The 17,382-nt window shown below is 35.0% G+C and overlaps 1 protein-coding gene across 17 annotated transcripts in view; it reads left to right on the top strand.

The window, feature by feature from the left end:
* LOC123863282 (uncharacterized) overlaps positions 1–17,382 on the top strand; it is a 691,187-nt gene that overhangs the window by 502,896 nt on the left and 170,909 nt on the right. For 14 of the 17 annotated variants that reach the window (XR_010407890.1, XR_008504970.2, XR_010407899.1 and 11 more), the window contains one exon: positions 7,759–14,183. The exons of 2 other annotated variants lie outside the window; for them this stretch is intronic. The gene's annotated coding sequence lies outside the window, so the exon portion shown is untranslated. Of the gene's footprint in view, positions 1–1,493; positions 1,533–7,758; positions 14,184–17,382 lie in introns of those variants that run through there. One more of the 17 variants, XR_010407902.1, reaches the window with a different exon arrangement.

Genomic DNA, 17,382 nt, shown 5'->3' with positions numbered 1-17,382 from the left:
AAGAAGATGCTTTAAGAAGTTAAATTTGTCTCACAGTGTTTATACTTCTAAAAATGTATTAATCAGGAAACAATTTCTATCATTGAGCATAAAGATAACAAAGTGAAAATTCAGTCTGGAACATATATGATTGAATGATATTAGGTTTCAAAAATAAACATTATTTGAATAGGAAAAAAATCAAGAAAGGAAATATAAGTATAGAGAGATTACTTTTTTATTTACGATAACTTACTCTTATCTTTTGTGCTCCATTCTTACCTATCATGATCAATGGATAAAATATTTTTTCTTTATGATGAAAAAAACCCTATGAAATTAGCTTATTTTTTCATATTGAAGGAAACTCTAAAAAATCTAGAATAAGAATGATTATGAGCAATCAGAATAATAACTATCCATTAATAACTTTATTCCACCCAAATTAAGCAGCTTTCAAAATGAGTATTTTTAAAAGGCAAAGAAGATGTTTTAAAAGTTTTCAGTAGTTGACAGAAATTTTTAAACCTATGATTCACCTGATTTTCTGATTTTTTTTTTATTTTTAAATTTCAAAGATCTACTTAAGGAGGTTTTATAGCCTGACTTATTTTAGCTTGATATTTTGAATGTGTTATTAAAGCTGAAATAGGTCTATCCAATCAATTAGTTCTAAAGTTTTTTTTTATCTATATTGGCGAATTTTTACAAGTGAGTTATCCAAAGAAACTGTGACTTCTTCCCCTTAGTGCATGTACCATAACAGTATATACACATTTTTCTGAATCTTGAAAAATTGCTACCTCCCCAGTCCTAAAATGAAAATATTTTCTATATTATTTCAAATAAGTGAAAATTTAAATGTAAATAGGGTAAACCACATAAAATATCTAATAAAAATTTTAATATTAGCATATTATGCAAATAAGATGAAATGATAAATTTTTGAGATTTAGTTATTACGTGAGATATCACTGGGACATAGGAAGAAGATCTATCGTTAATCTTTCCGGAGATAGATGCTACTAACTGTACTATGATGATCAATGAGACAATCATGTGTACAAATATCTAGGTAGTAATGACCAACACGTGTTTCTAATTTTACTCCCCTTCCGTTGCACAATATTTTAGAGTTGAATTAGGCCTTGATGATTAACCTAGTCATCCCACCCAATTTTAAAGGTACAGGAACCAAGGTTCTGAGAGTTAAGTGACTTATCCAAGACCATAAACTATTATTTACTGAATTGACACCAGACCCAGTTTTCTGACTCATAGATCAGTTCCCGTCCCACTTCCCAACTTTGTTTAAAAGTGTCGTATATAGAACATAAGGAAAATGGTATTTTTCTAGAATCATGTTAGCTAAAACAAATTATTATTGCTCCTTTGCCATAATACTCAAGCTCTAAATATGACAATAATTCTGAAGTCACTTGATATTTAAATCCTTTCTATTTACGTCCCATCTTAAAAAGTCAAGATTAATTCTTTTCTCTTTCACCTGTTAGGAAGCACATCAACACAGCAGAAATGTCCTTTTATTATTGGTATGTATAATCCTGCTATCAAAAAACGCTCTTTCAGATTTACATATAATTTGATATGGCATAATTGTTCATGGTCTCTAAATTGCCCCTCATTATCATACCCTGCCTTTTTCTTTTTCTTTTTCTTTTTCTTTTTCTTTTTCTTTTTCTTTTTCCTTTTTTTCTTGAAAGAGAAAGACTCCACTAGCGTCCTCCAGACCCGTCTGCTCCTGTATGTGGCTATACCACAGTGACTGTTACAGCCACTTTCCCCTCAAGACCTCCTTCAAGTTCATGTTCTTGCCGTAATTACCCCATCTCGGACAAGCTCTCCTCATGGCTCATCTCGCTGGTGTGGCTTTGAATGGGGTCCCTTGGTGGATATTGATGACAGGCTGGATTGGCAAGGGGTTGCACACTTGGGGAAAGCAGAGGTGGGGAGGAGAAGAGGGAAAGAAAAAGAGAGGGAGAGAGATTCCCATCAAGAGTTACTATCATATACATTTCCTAGATAGAGGAATGAACATTAAATTTCATGTACCAAGGTCTAAAGATCATCCCTTTAGAAAGGAAGAGAAATCTATGTGATTATTTTTCCATGTCAGTTGTGATGCTCTGTATTTATCAAAAGAGAGATGAGGGTGCCTGGGTGGCTCAGATGGTTAAGCATCTGCCTTCGGCTCAGGTCATGATCCCAGGGTTCTGGGATCGAGTCCCACATCGGGCTCCCTGCTCCTTGGGAGCCTGCTTCTCCCTCTGCCTCTCTCTCTCTCTCTCTCATGAATAAATAAATAAAATCTTAAAAAAAAGAGAGAGATTAAAAAAATTAATTCCAGGTTGATAAATCTTTTGCATCCCAGTCAAAAATTATCTGAGTTAAAAACTGAATCATACTCTAGTCCAAATACTAAACTTTGAAAGGAAAATGTAGGTCAGGTTTTTCCCTGGTTAACAACTAGCTGTCTCCTTCACCATAAAATTTTTAGAGTAGTAACTCACATACATCTATATTACACTTTATTTTCATTTTGCTTAAGATAATTTGTTCCAGAATCTCATTGGTAACTCAAAATTACCTTAACAAGGTATATACACACCCATACACACCTGTTTTGGGTTTTTTGCCAATGTTGTATTAACAGAAAATTCCCAACCAGATCATCCGTGTTTATTGGCATCTGATTCTTGTCTCCCTTACCCTTTAATATTACTATTTATTTTCTCTTTTAAAAAAATGTCTAGCCATAATTGTTGCTGCTCTTAACTGCTACTCTTTCCTTTTTTTGAGTAGGATTTTTAAAAATTGCTTTTTTCCCTGGATTTTTGCTACTCACTACTATTACATTCCTTCTTTTTTTTTAAAGATTATATTTATTTATTTGAAAGAAAGACAGAGAGCATGAGCAGCGGGAAGGGCAAAGGGAGAAAGAAAGGGAGAAGCAGGAAGCCCAACTCAGGGCTTGATACCAGGACCCTGAGATCATGACCTAAGCCCAAGTCAGATGCTTAACTGACTGAGCCACCCAGGCACCCCTATTACATCCCTTCTTTACTGAAAACAGAAAGATGTAATATATGTTGTTTGACACAAAAAAGAGCATGGCTCTCATTTCTGGAAATGTTAGACAAATAAGCATCTGTCAGATTTATTCAGAGACTTTAGCTGGGGTATTTTTTGTGTGTCTTCTGATGGTTGTGTTACCAACTACCTTAAAGTTATTTTCTATATAACCCCTCACATTACGTAATCTTGCATAAGTCAAAACTATTAGTAAACCAAAGCACTAGATGCTCTTCAGTTAGAAGAAATTCTCTTCTTTCCGATGTTCAAATAAATCAATACAGATTCATTCTCCCAAAATAGACTGGAATGAAAGCATCAGGACCCAATGATCAGTTATGCTATAAACTTTTCACAAGGACTGTTTAAGTCAGCACTGTCCAATAAAACTTTCTGCAAGGGTGGAAATGTTCTATTGCTGCATTGTCCAAAATGGTAACCACCAGCCATGTGTGCTATTATACATTGAAATATGGCTAAGGCAACAGAGGAACTCAATTTTTACCTTTACTTACTTATAATACCTACAGGTGGCTGGTCGCACCTTCTTAGAGAGTGTAGGTTAAGTAAAACAAAGAAAATATTATGCAACTAGTAAAAAAAACAATATATTCTGCATGGCCATGAATTTTGAATCGAAATTTGAACTGTAGATCTTTTTCTTGTCCTCTGTCTCTCTTACCCCAAACCCCACCAGTGTTTTTAAAAATGATTCCCATAATAACACTGATTTCAAATGGCCTTTATAAGAAATAAAAAATCCCTCCCTGCCTTAGCAGTAAAGTGGAGGACAGGCTGTATTAAAGTATTGCAGAGGAGTTATTGCTTCCTCTAACTTAATATGTCATTTGATATACATTCAGATCTATCTTGGTAATTTTTTAAAGAAACAAAACATAGAAAATAACATATAAAAATAATTGATCTAGCAAGACCATACTTGCATTACATTGCTTAAATGAAATATAAAGCATGGTGAAATTTTTACTTTATAAAAACTTTAGCCATAGCCAAAGCCTCATTTAGGGATGTCTTAGTATTGATGATTAGAAATTAGAATCAGAAGAGATCTTAAACGCATATCTATGACAGTGGCAACTGAATTGATTGATTACAACATCTTCTTTCAAATAAATATTGATTTAATCAAGTCTGCATTCCCATTGGCCCTAATGGTGGTCTTGACAGAAGCTTAGACATTTGAAACTGGCTAACTCCTGTTTGGATATAAATATTTTAAATGCACGGCCATTCAGTTATAATCGTTACTTGTCTTCAAACCTTTATTCCCCTTGATTTTTTAACCTCCTTCGTTAATATTTTTATGCATTCTGTAAAGTTGAGTGATGTATGTGTCTGTCTCTGAATGTAGGAAAAAGAGATGTCGTGGATTCGGGGGCGGGGGGAAAGTTGTATTTGCATCTGTTGTTTCTGATTCGCAGAGCTAGGAGTGAGGTGCTCATGCAGATCGTCCACAGAGCTAAGATATCAATAGGCAGTTTGCTGTAAGCTCATGTTCAATTATTAAAATAGTCGACATTTTATGTCTGATAACCATAGCGAGGTCATGACATTAATTTATCCAGAGTATTGTGGGCACTCTCTAGAAAAAAAATAGCATAAAGGAGACAGATGCTAGAGAGCTATAAAAAAATAAAAAAAAAAAAGATGGATTTGAGCAAAGAGACTTTAAGAGATGACCAGTTTCATACGCATAGAACAGGAAGGAAGAAGTCAGCAGGGACCTCTGTTACCAACAATAAGTATCTTTTTTTTTTTTTTTAAAGATTTTATTTATTCATTTGAGACACAGAGATACAGAGACAGAGAGAGAGCATGAGCAGGGAGAGAGGCAGAGGGAGAGGGAGAAGCAGGCTCCTTGCTGAGCCAGGAGCCCGATGTGGGGCTCGATCCCAGGACTCTGGGATCATGACCTGAGCCGAAGGCAGATGCTTAACCAACTGAGCCACCCAGGTGCCCCAACAATAAGTATCTTAAGCTATGCTGGACACGTGTTAATTTCTGTTGTAGTTTTTCATTAAGTTCTAAGCTTGAACACGATTCCCGAACCTTGAGTTTCTGAAGTCTAATTTCATGTGTTATTTGTTGCTTCAGTGCCCGGGGATTCTGTCTGTGCGCTTTACTTCCTGTTCCTTTTTTCCCTTCCTTCATCCCTCCCCTCCCTCTTCCTATTTCTCCATTTCCTTTTCTTTCTCCCTCTCTTACGCTTTTCTTTCCTGCCTTTCTCTCTCTCAGGAGAGTGTGTACTTCATTCCATGTTTTCTTTGGGTGCCCACTTCTTTTATTTGTGTTTTTTGCTTTCGTGCTTAAGTTTTTCCTTTTCTTCTTTGCTTTTTTCTTTCAAACCAGGAGCCTGTAGGAGCTGATTTTAGAGATACATCTCCTACTGCAGATGCATCTTTCTCTTTATGGGTTGTGTGATGTTTTCTTTGGAACCTCTGCAAATGGTTGTCCTTCACGTTTGTTGCCACAGATCTGTTGCCAAACTGCTACCTTAGTTGGTCCTGCGGTGCTGCAGTGCATGCTGGGATCTGTCTGTGTGAGTAAACTGAAATTTCTAAAGCACCAGACAGCATTACAGTTGGCTTGAGAATTGCCGTACTTTTCTCTCCTTCATATGTATTTCTTGTATGCTGCAGAGTCACTGATGGCTAGTTCTGGCTGGCAAGTAATTCAGAAATATTGCTCATGTAGAAAGGAAGGGTAGGCAGTTTACCACATTCTGTCATTAAAAAGAACAATTGAAGGACAAAGGAACTGGATAAATACCTATATACTGTCTTTTATGTTGTGAAACACTGTAGTACAAACATGACTGTGTTCAGCCAAATATTTTTGTTCCTTTTGTAACTGCATATAGTAGATTGTCTTCATATATGTACACAAATCCACATTTTATGTAAGCATATATTCAATCTTTAATAGTTATCACCTGCAAGCATGTCTTAATCTCAAAAACTTTTACATATTCACCAACACACAGCTATTTGTTATTATTTTTATAAGTTCTTAAATCAAAAAAATAAAAATAAAAAATGTATTAATATCCTGTTGGTTGATTCCATTCCAGCAAATTAGGATTTCAACACAGTTTAAATCATATTGATGATTCAGATCCTGGCAGATCTTATAATTCCTGTGAACTGAGAGCACAGCTAATAAAAATATTAAGCAATTATTTTTATTAAAATTATAGTTTCGCTCATTATTAAATAGAAATGATTGATCTATACAGATCGGTCTCACTCATGTGTCCCTTGGGCTGTTTGGGTCTCCATATAGAAGTGGAAACACTCCTTTTGCTCTTTCTTCAGCCAGGGGGGCAAAAAAAAAGAAGGCGTAGAATGAAGTCTGGGACTGTTAAAGAATTGCTGGCATTATCTCTCTCTCTCTCTCTCTCTCTCTCTCTCGTGAGCCTGGCTGCCTGCTTTCTGAGGTAGTGGATCCAGAGTGAGACTGTGTCGAAGCCTGTTTCCACAACTGCATTTGGAGATCTGTCTTATTGATTGGGGGTGGAAGGGGGTGGGGATCAGTGTGAGGGGAGGGGAGGACCAACTGACTACTGGCTCACTGAAGCACAAGACATTTTCTTCCGGAAAGATGTCAAACAACTGAGACCTAGCCACAGAGGAAGTAGAAAGGTAGAAAAATCAGGAGACTCTGGAAGAAACGAAGGCATTTCTTACAAGAGTCTTGGGGCTTTTTCTTTCCAGTCCTTTGCTTTGCTTTGCTTTGCGTTGCTCCCCCCCCCCGCCCCCCCCCCATCATCTGACCTGCAAAGGCTAGAGTGACAGCGTCATGCAAATGCTGCAGTCCCGCAGGTCTGGGAGAGGGTGGATGCTAGACTGTGAGTTAATGTTAATGATGAGCGCAGTGAAAATACCAGCCCCGGCCACCCCCTGCACACAGAAGCGCTCTGAGTCAGCATCAGATGCTTTGCCTCGCCTCTCGCTGGGTGTCTGTATGCCTGTGCGCGCGCGTGCTCGCTCGGGCATCCGTGTCTAGCCGAGGGGAGGGGGTGGCGTGTGAGTGCGTGGAGGGTAAAAGCCAGTCAGTCAGTGAGAAGCAAAGGTACGTTGGAGAGCAACTAAAATCTGACTGATTTCCATCTTTGGAGCATCAGATGTATTCCCTAAGGAGGATGGGTCTCCGTGATGGGGGTGGTATAATTATGTTAATGTCATATTTATGGAGGGGTGAGATTTTTCATTCTAATAATTGGTTGAATGCTATGGTCAAAAATTGTAAAGCCATATTCAGTTTTAAGGAAAAGCATGGACTTATATCTAAGGACTGTTTTATTTTTTGCTTTTTGTGAGTGCTGCTTTTTTATTTTATTTTTTAACTATTTACTATTTTAAGCCATAACGGATTCAGTATGGAAAATCAAATGATAAACAGAAAGAGATCTTATATAATGATGCATTACATCATGGAGCAGAATATTTAAAGTCTTACAAGGCAAAGTAAAGATCTGGACAGGGGGTGGGGGGTGGTGGTTGGAAAGGGGTGTGGTACTAGGGTGGAGGAGGGGGGCCAGTTAGCAAATATTTTGTTCAGCATAGCTTTCCTTGCAGCTTACTTGGAAATGGATGATTCACCTGTTCTGCAGGAAAACATTCTAATTCTTTCCATTTTTTTTTTCCTCCTCTTTTCCCTTTTAAGATCAACCACTTCAGAAGAACCAGAATCCACTTCTGTGGCCAGGACTGTTATGTTATGGCTGGTCCGATTGTTATACCCTGCGTTCTATGCTACTAAACCTTGGATCATTCCTAAAGTACCAATTCTGTTCTTGAACCACAAACAAGGCTAAAAGATCGGAGGAAATTCAGTGAATATACAGGATTGGGATTGTGTATTTTCAAAAGTATTGAGCTTTATAATGCAATTATTTAAGAAATAGAATCTTTTATTTTTCTTCTCATGTTGCCAGCATTTTAAGTTACATGTTTATTAAGTGGCATTGCTCAAATAGCTACAGAGTATGCATGGAAATATTTGCTGTCTGAATAGTTTGGAGATTTAAAGAGAAAAATCAAGCTTCGGAGGTATTAAATTATGACATGCAAAAAAGTTTTTGTTTTATTCTTAACTGCAACAGTATATATTGAAATCAGATTTAAAGTGTGATATGTCCTTGGCCCACCTTAACAGTTGTACTGTATAGAAGTGTAATGGGAAGCAAAATTTCAATTAGGGTCCCATTAACTGGCATATAATCCTTCTTTAACGTAATAGAGGCTATGGTGTTGCTGTACAAATCTGCTAGAAACAGATTTTAACCCATTTTTAGTCTCTTTCTTTGGATCTGATGGAATGACTCTTAACTGTTCATTGTCTGCACTGTTTCTCATATTCTTCATTATTTTAAGGTCTGGAATTAGTCTGTAAATGGTCGTCCTGAATATTCAGCTAATCCTAACTTTTATATATCATATATATTTCTACGTATGTATTTTAATTAGTATTTAAAGGAAAAAGTTTAACTGAACCCAACTGTAATTTCTAAGCTAGCCTTATTACTGGAAGAAGAATTCTACCGCATCAAACCAGACTTTTCCTAGTCCCTGAGACCCTAACTTGTGAGGTATTTTAGTAACATCACAAGTCAGGCTCTTGGGACCTAGGCGGAGGGGAACCAGCAGCTTTGGACCTTATTGATTGTCTGCAGTTACCACCAGAACAAAAGAACATACATAGATTCTGCCTAGGAGAAAAGAACAATGCTCTTCTTTATAATCAGCAATGTTTTCATCATGACCCATCCCCAAAAATACTATTTTCAGAAACTGTACTCAAAAGTGATTACGGAGTTGCACTGAATAGGATTTGTATTATATTATAACAACCATATAAAAGCAGTATAAGATAACTATGTAAGAAGCAAAGTTAAAATACAGGTGTTTTTAAAATGCTTCTTTTGATGTATTTTACGGTGGCTAGTCTAAGAGAATATACCTCCTTATAATAATGAAGAGAGTGGCTTATATTTCTAACTTCGTTCATATGCATAGAAATATATACATTAGCTTCTTAAATAAATCCTGTATGTCTCCATGTAACTGTGGCTCAGAATATGTAATGTATAACTATAATCATGCTCGAGGCCTAGAGATAAATCATTTACAATCTTCTTTACTGACCCTATTAGATTTTACTACTGATTTAAGAAGAATGCTATTTTATACTTGGTATTTATTGCCAGAGTTTTCCTTAGTCTTTTAACCAGACAAAATACTTTATATGTCCTATTACAATAAGACATTCTCTTGTCGTAAGAGTTATCAATAATTAGCAAAAATATGGTACCTTTTAGTCTTTACATTTTCCTTCGTATATATCGTGGACCTAAGTGAGATAAATCAATAAACACCACCTATGAAGTCAGACTGCTCAAGTTCACCTATCAACTGAATCTGAGCTGCATAGTTTTAGTTTTATAAGAATTTTAGTTTTATAAACTATTCCAACTATAAGTAATGTGTCCTATTTGAACATTGTTAGACATTGCCACATCAAATATTTATTTCTTGTAAGTAGAATCAATATATTAAATCTATTCACAAATTTTACAGTAATGTTGCAGATACTAAGATACACAATGGAGGTGAGAGACTTTCCATAATAGAAGAACCAAAATGCTTTCATTCTTTTAACTCTGATGCTTTACATGGGTGCTATAAATTACATGTACCTTCTGCATTGTTAAAATAAATTTATGAATGTACTTTAGAACACTGTATGGAGTCTTTGTTCACCTTTTCATTGGATTTGTTACAATTACTCATGTTTGAAATATCATAGGATACAAATCACGCATGAGTTATATTTCTTAAAAAATTGATATTACAGTATCGTAAACATGTTCTTCCTCTATACAAGCCCCGTAAAACATGTTTAAGCATGTATCCACATTGTACCTATTCAGATTCTTTATTTATATCACCTATTTTATTTATCTAGAATCTCTGAAATTTTAAGTGTGTGTATGTGTGTGTGTAAACATGTCTTAAAACTCCAACTGAAAGGAGGTAATATAAACAGTAAAGATTTTTGATAGTGTTTATCTTTTACTTCTTTGAACCACATTTTCATTATATTTGAACACTTTTAAAAGCACAAGTTTCTCGATACAAAGAACTCTATATATGTGTATATCTACAAGTGCACAGAAACTTGATTATATTTAATAGCAATGTTTATACAACAAATCAGAAACTACCTCGTTATTAAAACAATATCACACACAGGTATATGTCTACAGACACCTGATTTAATACAATCATAAATACTATGTAAATGATGTTTCATAAATTTAGTTCTAAAATAATGTAAGGGATGGTTGTTTATTGGCTATAGTGGTATCAGATATAAGCTATTTCAAATGCAATATTTTATGTTATTGTATCTATGAATTACACTATATGTTAACTTCTTTTTCGTAGAAGAAAGTTACCAAAGCTGAATTCAGAATGCAGTGATGTTTATTTTTTACTAATCATCGTGCATTCTTTGAACCTTCCCTATGTAACCTTCCTGCATATAAACTATCTTTTCTGAGAATATCATTGATAAAAGCTTTTCTCTTACTCCATAAAGGTGAGTAGAGATTTAAGTGGATGACTTTGTTTATATAAACTACTTTATGCTGTCTATGGATAGATGGATGCCACTTTTTCTGCATTTCTATATAAGCTGTCACAGAATAATATTGTTTGGGGCTATAAAATATGATTTGGAAAATCAGATAATACTAAGCTTAAAATAAAAGGAGAGGTCTACGACAAAGAGCGAGAAAATGATGTGTGTTGTATACAAAAAAAAGCAGTGATATTAACAATTCGATGGCTTCCTGGTTGGGAGACCAGCCTGAGCCAGACGCATATATTAAGAGCTGTCTGCTGCCGATGTGAGCTTGCTCAATGCGGTGGAAATGAGGAATCACCTCCTCTCTGACACCAGCTTATTTTCACATTTTAATTTTGAAATAGCAAATCACTGTTTTACATAAATACACTAACCCCCACTTGATTCTTTTTCCTTTTTCACATTGCTTGTTAATTTACTATGAACTTCCAGTTCCTTTTTTTTTTACAATCATTGCTCACTTTAAGCTTATCAGCTAAAATCTATCAAAGACCAATGAAGTATTAGTTTTTTTTCTGTCTCTTTTGTAGTGCCCTGTGAATATTGTGATACTCATTCCTTTAACTTTTAATCTCTGTAAGGAAAACATCAATTTTCCAAAATGGCATTTTTTTTTTTTTTACTCTTTTAGGGCCCATCAAGGAAGCCACTTCTGGAATTTTGCCAAATCTAAATATGATTATATTTCATTTCAGGGTGCACAGGATCAATATTTTTCTTAGCATCAAAGTCTGCAACACTTTAGTGTTCCAGTGAAGCTAAAGAAGAGGTATATAGAAATATTCTTAAGCATTAGTCTACATTAATAATATCTAGAAGAGGTATAAGTATCACAGGGGAATTACAGTACAAGTTAATTACTAACAAAATTAGAAAAGGTGTATACTACCTTACATTGCTCTTCAAATGGACACGCCTAGGCTTGGTGGAATTCACCTGATAAAGATGTAAATGGTTTTACAAGCTGTCCCGTTTGGATGAGTTTTGAGAAAACAGTGCATAAAGGGTTAGCTAACGCCCAAATTTTCTTGCCATTTACACATGCAGTGCAGCCTACATTTCGGCAGGCAGCAAATGCAGGCATCATTTTGATTACTTGGATTCTTTTGTTTAATTTCTTACTAGACATTTAACTCGGTACTCAAATTCCACTGGTCTCTTAGTGACTGTATTTGGAAAAGGAAAACGAAGTTTCTCATATACAGAAGTTTTTAAAAATCCCGGGCATTTGTAAACATTTAAAAAATAAGACTTTTTAGTGTAGCTCTGCAAATGCATGTTTAGTATGCAGAAACTTAGGTGCTATTATTATCTGTCATCTCCATACTTAGTTTCCGAATGATCAGTGACCACATACACACTGAGGCATATGTACCTATATATTATATATGCGTATATATGTATATATGTGTATATGTATCTTCAATTTTTAAAAAGCATCAGTAAAATCAGTATAAAAATTGAGACATCTTCATGAAATCATCCACAGCATTTTTTCAATGAGCTAGCTTCACCTTTCATTCCTTTTTTCCCCAAATCTCTCTATGTCAAATGTAGCTTTATCAGATGAAGTGCACCAATAATATTAACTTGTATGTAATGTTTTACTTGTGGAGATTTTAAAGTAGGAGGAACTTGAAAGGTAATGATATTAAGGGAATTTACGATTAAATAGTTTTATTTTATATAATCAGCTAATTTCATGCATGTTTTATGGGGAATTTAAAAGTGAAAAATTCTCATATGGTGAACAAAAGCTTTCACTGTTCACATAAGTAATGTGATTTTAAGTTTGTTACCTTACTAGTTAATTCCTAAACAAGTGTATTAATAAGCATGGACTGTCTGTCTGTCTGTCTGTTAGGTCAACCAGATAAGAATAATAACTTCCAGGTTTCATCTTAGCCTTGTAAGCTATTTTGGCTTCTTTTATTTAGGTGGATTTAACCATTCCTTTTTTCTAAGAAGTTTCTCCCTCTCTGTTGGTAGGTGTCTGATGCTTTCTGAGCACCAAGTGACTATTCTATGGAGTCATCTTTCCTTGCCTTTGAATGAGCTTTCCCTAGGCAATGAGTCAACCTCAATCTTTTGTACCTCCAAATTGGTAGGTCTTTCTTGAAACCCTTCTATTTATTTTCCTAGACATATAAGGGAATTGTGAGAAATTAGAGATTTACATTGTGATTATCTTTCCATTTTCCAAAATCTTCAGTAAGAGATTTGGGTCGTGTTGAAACATGAGCCAGTGGAAGTATTTGGTTCTGTAGGATTTAAAAATGTAACGTCTTTCTCATAGTAGACTTTGTATTCTTAGTGGGGAGAGGGGAACCAGGCTGTGGCTAAGTTATCACTCTGTTACATATCACACTAGAAGCCCAGCCTGGGCATTTGTAAACCTTGGGGAGGTTTCTACACTAGACAACATTTTTTGTTGGGGGATTACACCACAGTTGGTTCACTTCACTTCTGTCTCTCTTCCTGCCCCCACCCCCCCCCAACATGGAGTCTTTTCAACTTCTTCAAAGAAGTGAGGGGAAAAAAGTAGACTCTTTATTAATGGCAGAAAACAAACTGGCTGCTGGACTTCCGAGACAGCCTTCTAATAATAAAGCAGAGTAGGCACTGCGACAAAGAATTCTTGAATGTACTAAATATATAGGGAGGCCTATTTAAATTCACCAGAGGGGCTTAGAGGACAAGCAGCAGAAAGTTTAGAATTTAATTCAAGCCATGCCAGAAAATGAAAATGTACTTAAAAAAGGATTTCTGAGACAATTGTTCAAAGACATGTCAACTTTTAAGGTTCTTTCTAGAATGATGAAATTCGTACTCTAATTTCTGTGGTGACTTTTTCAATTAGAAAGGAAAAATGATTAACAGGATCTCAAAGGAATTGTATCTTATGTTTAAAGAAAATGTGTTTTCTTTCCATAGGGTGTGCTCTAGTGAGGGCCACCCAGTGCTCTGACTAAAATCACTTAAGTATATACATGAAACAAAGAGATAATGTGTTTTTCAACGATTAGACATATCACAACAGGAAGTGTGCTGGCTACTTTGGGAGAAAGATAACGCAACTTGTATGTTCTTTCTAGTTCACTTCCCCCCATCCACTTCTATGATTTACAATATTGTAAATAAATGTAATAAAGTAATTCTGAAAGAGCAAATTGCTGATAAATAATATGATGCTAAATTTGAAAGATAAAAAAAATGATCCCTACCATACCTCTTATTGACTCTAGAGAATGCTCTTTACCCTTTATTTATCTATAAGACATGTGCATCTATAAGGAGTACCCACATCTATAAGAATATATACTTTATTAGTCCTAATGTTGAGCTAAATAACTACTTATAAAATCCATTTAAAAGTCAGTATGGCCTACTCAGGGATGAAATTTCTAGCAGCCTCTTTCCTAACATCTTCCTTTAGAATTAACATAGATACTGGAAAAAGGATTGTCATTCTTTGTCTCATGGATTACAAGTTGTAAAGAGGATAGAAATTTGGACTCACTAGTGACGCATCTTTGTTGCTGTTGTGAAGAGATCCTGCTTGAGAATGAAACCCTTGTGGAATTTGCCCGTTCATAAATATAATTTGTCAACTCAAAATAAGCCGTTGATTCATTGATGTATCCATTTATTTGTAAATGTATATCTAGCTTAAATAAAAAAACTCAGTGCATTAAGGCTGCATCAACACATGGGATGACTATAACCAATTAAGACTTAATTATTTAATAAAATTTGATTGGCTTTAAAATGAAATGTCAGATGTGTGAATATTAGTTATAGATTTTAGATACTAATGATAAAAAGTAGTTGTTGCCCTCAGTGCATTTAGATATAGCCTGAGTCATAATTTACCAAACAGTTGAACTGATTTCCATTTATTTGTTTTAGTGACATTTTAATATCAAGGACTTAAGTAAACTTAATGACTGATCAATGAAATAATCCAAGAAAATTTCTTAGCCTTGTCTCTAGCACCAAGAAAACACTCAATGAATATTAGTTTATTTCTTCCTGTTTGGGTCTCAGTATTTGCTTTTGCTAAACAGACTATTGTTTTCATCACCAAAATTTGTTGGGTATACACTGTTCCCAAGGGTGAGAGGCAGACACCATTGGGAAATTATTTCAGATCCAGGGACACTCAAAAATTATGTGCTATAAATGTCCTTATCAAATGTTTCCTGAGTGCCAACTATAGGAAAGAAAAAAAGAAATTCTGCTCTCAAATAGCTTATGGTCTACAAAAGCTATCTCTCACTTATCTAACACTTTCTGTCCTTTTTGTGTGCCTTAGCATTTCATAAATCTTGTAATTTGGCAGTTTATTCTTTTTTATATTTTATAGATGAGTCTTCTATGTAGTTTGTCCTATTTTCTAGTTGCAGATAAAATAACCTACATATATACTTTGAGTTGCTTTGGGCAAGATATGGGCTGTTATTAGGATTTTACAGTGTCTAGATTCTGGTCTTATGATTCCCTATACTATGCAAAGGTCTGGTGATCAAAAACCATAGACCATGAAAATGTTAATAATTATGGCTTATAAAAATGGTATTTCCAGAATAATTTTACTAAAATGCAGTATTTACATATGATTTCAATCCCTCTAAAAAAAACCATCATTTAATTTCTTTAAAAAAAAAAAGTAAGTTAATATAGTAATATTGATCATGCAGTTTCATGAAGTAGCAATTACATTACTTAGTCAAAGGACCAAAGCATTCTAATTGGGCTGTTCTTTGGGAGTTAACAAAATATGCAAAATAAACCTGGAGTTTTTGATGTCTACATCATAAATGCTGCCACTGAATTTGAATAGTGAAGCAGAAGCTAGAAGACCAGAATTCTAGCACCAGACCTACCACTAGTTATGGAACTGAACCTCTCTCCATTTCACTTTCCTTATTTACAACTGATTTATCAAATAAAGATGTGGAGGGAAATGCTTTTAAAGTGACTTTTGGGTAAAAAAACAAACAAACAAACAAAAAACATTAGTATGTGATTAGGCAGCTGGGTATTTTTCCATTCCACAGGGGACTTTTTGAGTCAAAGGGGTAGGAAAGAATAGCCTTAGCTTAAATCACTGCACTAATCAGGCTCTTTCAGTAGCAAAAGTTAAAAACTGGGCTCAAACTAGGAAGCTGTATGTATATCATCATCATCTCCCTGCCCTCCGGACCCCTCCCCACCACACCCCCTCACCCCGCCTCCTCTTGGTACTCCCCTTCTCCTCTTCTATTCAGGTCCTCTCCATCTCTCTCTCTTTCTCTCCCTTTCTTTCTCCAATGTGTTAACTTAATTCCCAAGTGGTTGACTTCATTCTCACATTCTCTGTCTGTGATGGCAAAGATGGCCACTGCATCATGCATCATTCCCAGAGCCAGTGATTCCAGAAGGAAAAAATAAAATGGTTCTCTCTACCCCTCCATCAGTTTCATTTCTCAGAAAGGCCCAGGCTGGGTCTGTTTTGGAGCCGTTTCTCTGTCCAGATGACAGTTACTCAGATTGAACAGCCTGTGTAGGGAGGCAGAGCAAGACTAACGTAGCAAGGTTAATGTCTATGGCAGAAGATGGAGGAAGTTCCAACAGGCAAAATAACAGCAGGGCTCCCAACAACCACTACAAATTTCTAAACTGCTTAGCATAGTGATATGATATAGGCTTCTGTCAAATATGTTTGTCTTGGTAAACTTAGTGGAGCCTATGAACATACAGGCAGTATTAACTTATTTAGTTCAAATGTGCTTTGTACAGCATTGTAACCATAAAACATCTGCACCAGCCAATTGCAACCTTGAGTATCCTGGAGATTAATTACATTTTATTAACATTTCCCATGATCATTTAATGCATGACATACATCAGGAAAGTAAGCATTTGGACTCATTTGGGAATTTGACATTTTAAAAATTATGTAGGATCATTAGAAATGGGAGTTTGGTAAAGGGGGCTTACTGATTATATTCTGCAGTCCAGTGTTTATCCTTGGCCACCATATGTTTAGGCTGTTCTGTTACAGAAAATTTTATATCCCTTCCAATTTCACCTCTGATATTAGGGAATTTTATGTTGCTGACATACATCCTAATCATATAAAATTATATAATGGCGGTAATTATATACAGATAGGACAACTTATTTGGCCATATATATATATATATATATATATATATATATATATATATATTGCTGACATATATCCTAATCATATAAAATTATATAATGGCGGTAATTATATACAGATAGGACAGCTTATTTGGCTATATTTTTATATATATATATATATATATATGTATATATAATATGTAATCCTCCAACAAAAAATGTATATTTATATATTTATATAATTGTGTCTACTATATGAGTATATATATGTATTATATATGTATATATAATTATATTGGTATACAATTGTAGCCATTATATATTAGGGTGTTAAATGCTTGTTCTTCTCAGCCCAGTTGTTTATCATGGTATTACCTGGGCAGTTTTAAACATTTTTACTATCAAGAACTACTATTTAGGGAGATTTCTCAATGAGAAAAAGATTAATTTGCTATGAATAATGATTCTAATGCAAAACATTTGGGGGTTTTTTTGTGATGCAGATGA

Source organism: Mirounga angustirostris, unplaced genomic scaffold, assembly GCF_029215605.1.
Source record: "Mirounga angustirostris isolate CCGP_5_RB_7025 unplaced genomic scaffold, mMirAng1.0.hap1 SCAF_1, whole genome shotgun sequence".
Lineage (NCBI taxonomy): Eukaryota > Metazoa > Chordata > Mammalia > Carnivora > Phocidae > Mirounga > Mirounga angustirostris.
Note: the sequence above shows the minus strand (reverse complement) of the source record. Positions and strands in the feature narration are given on the sequence as shown.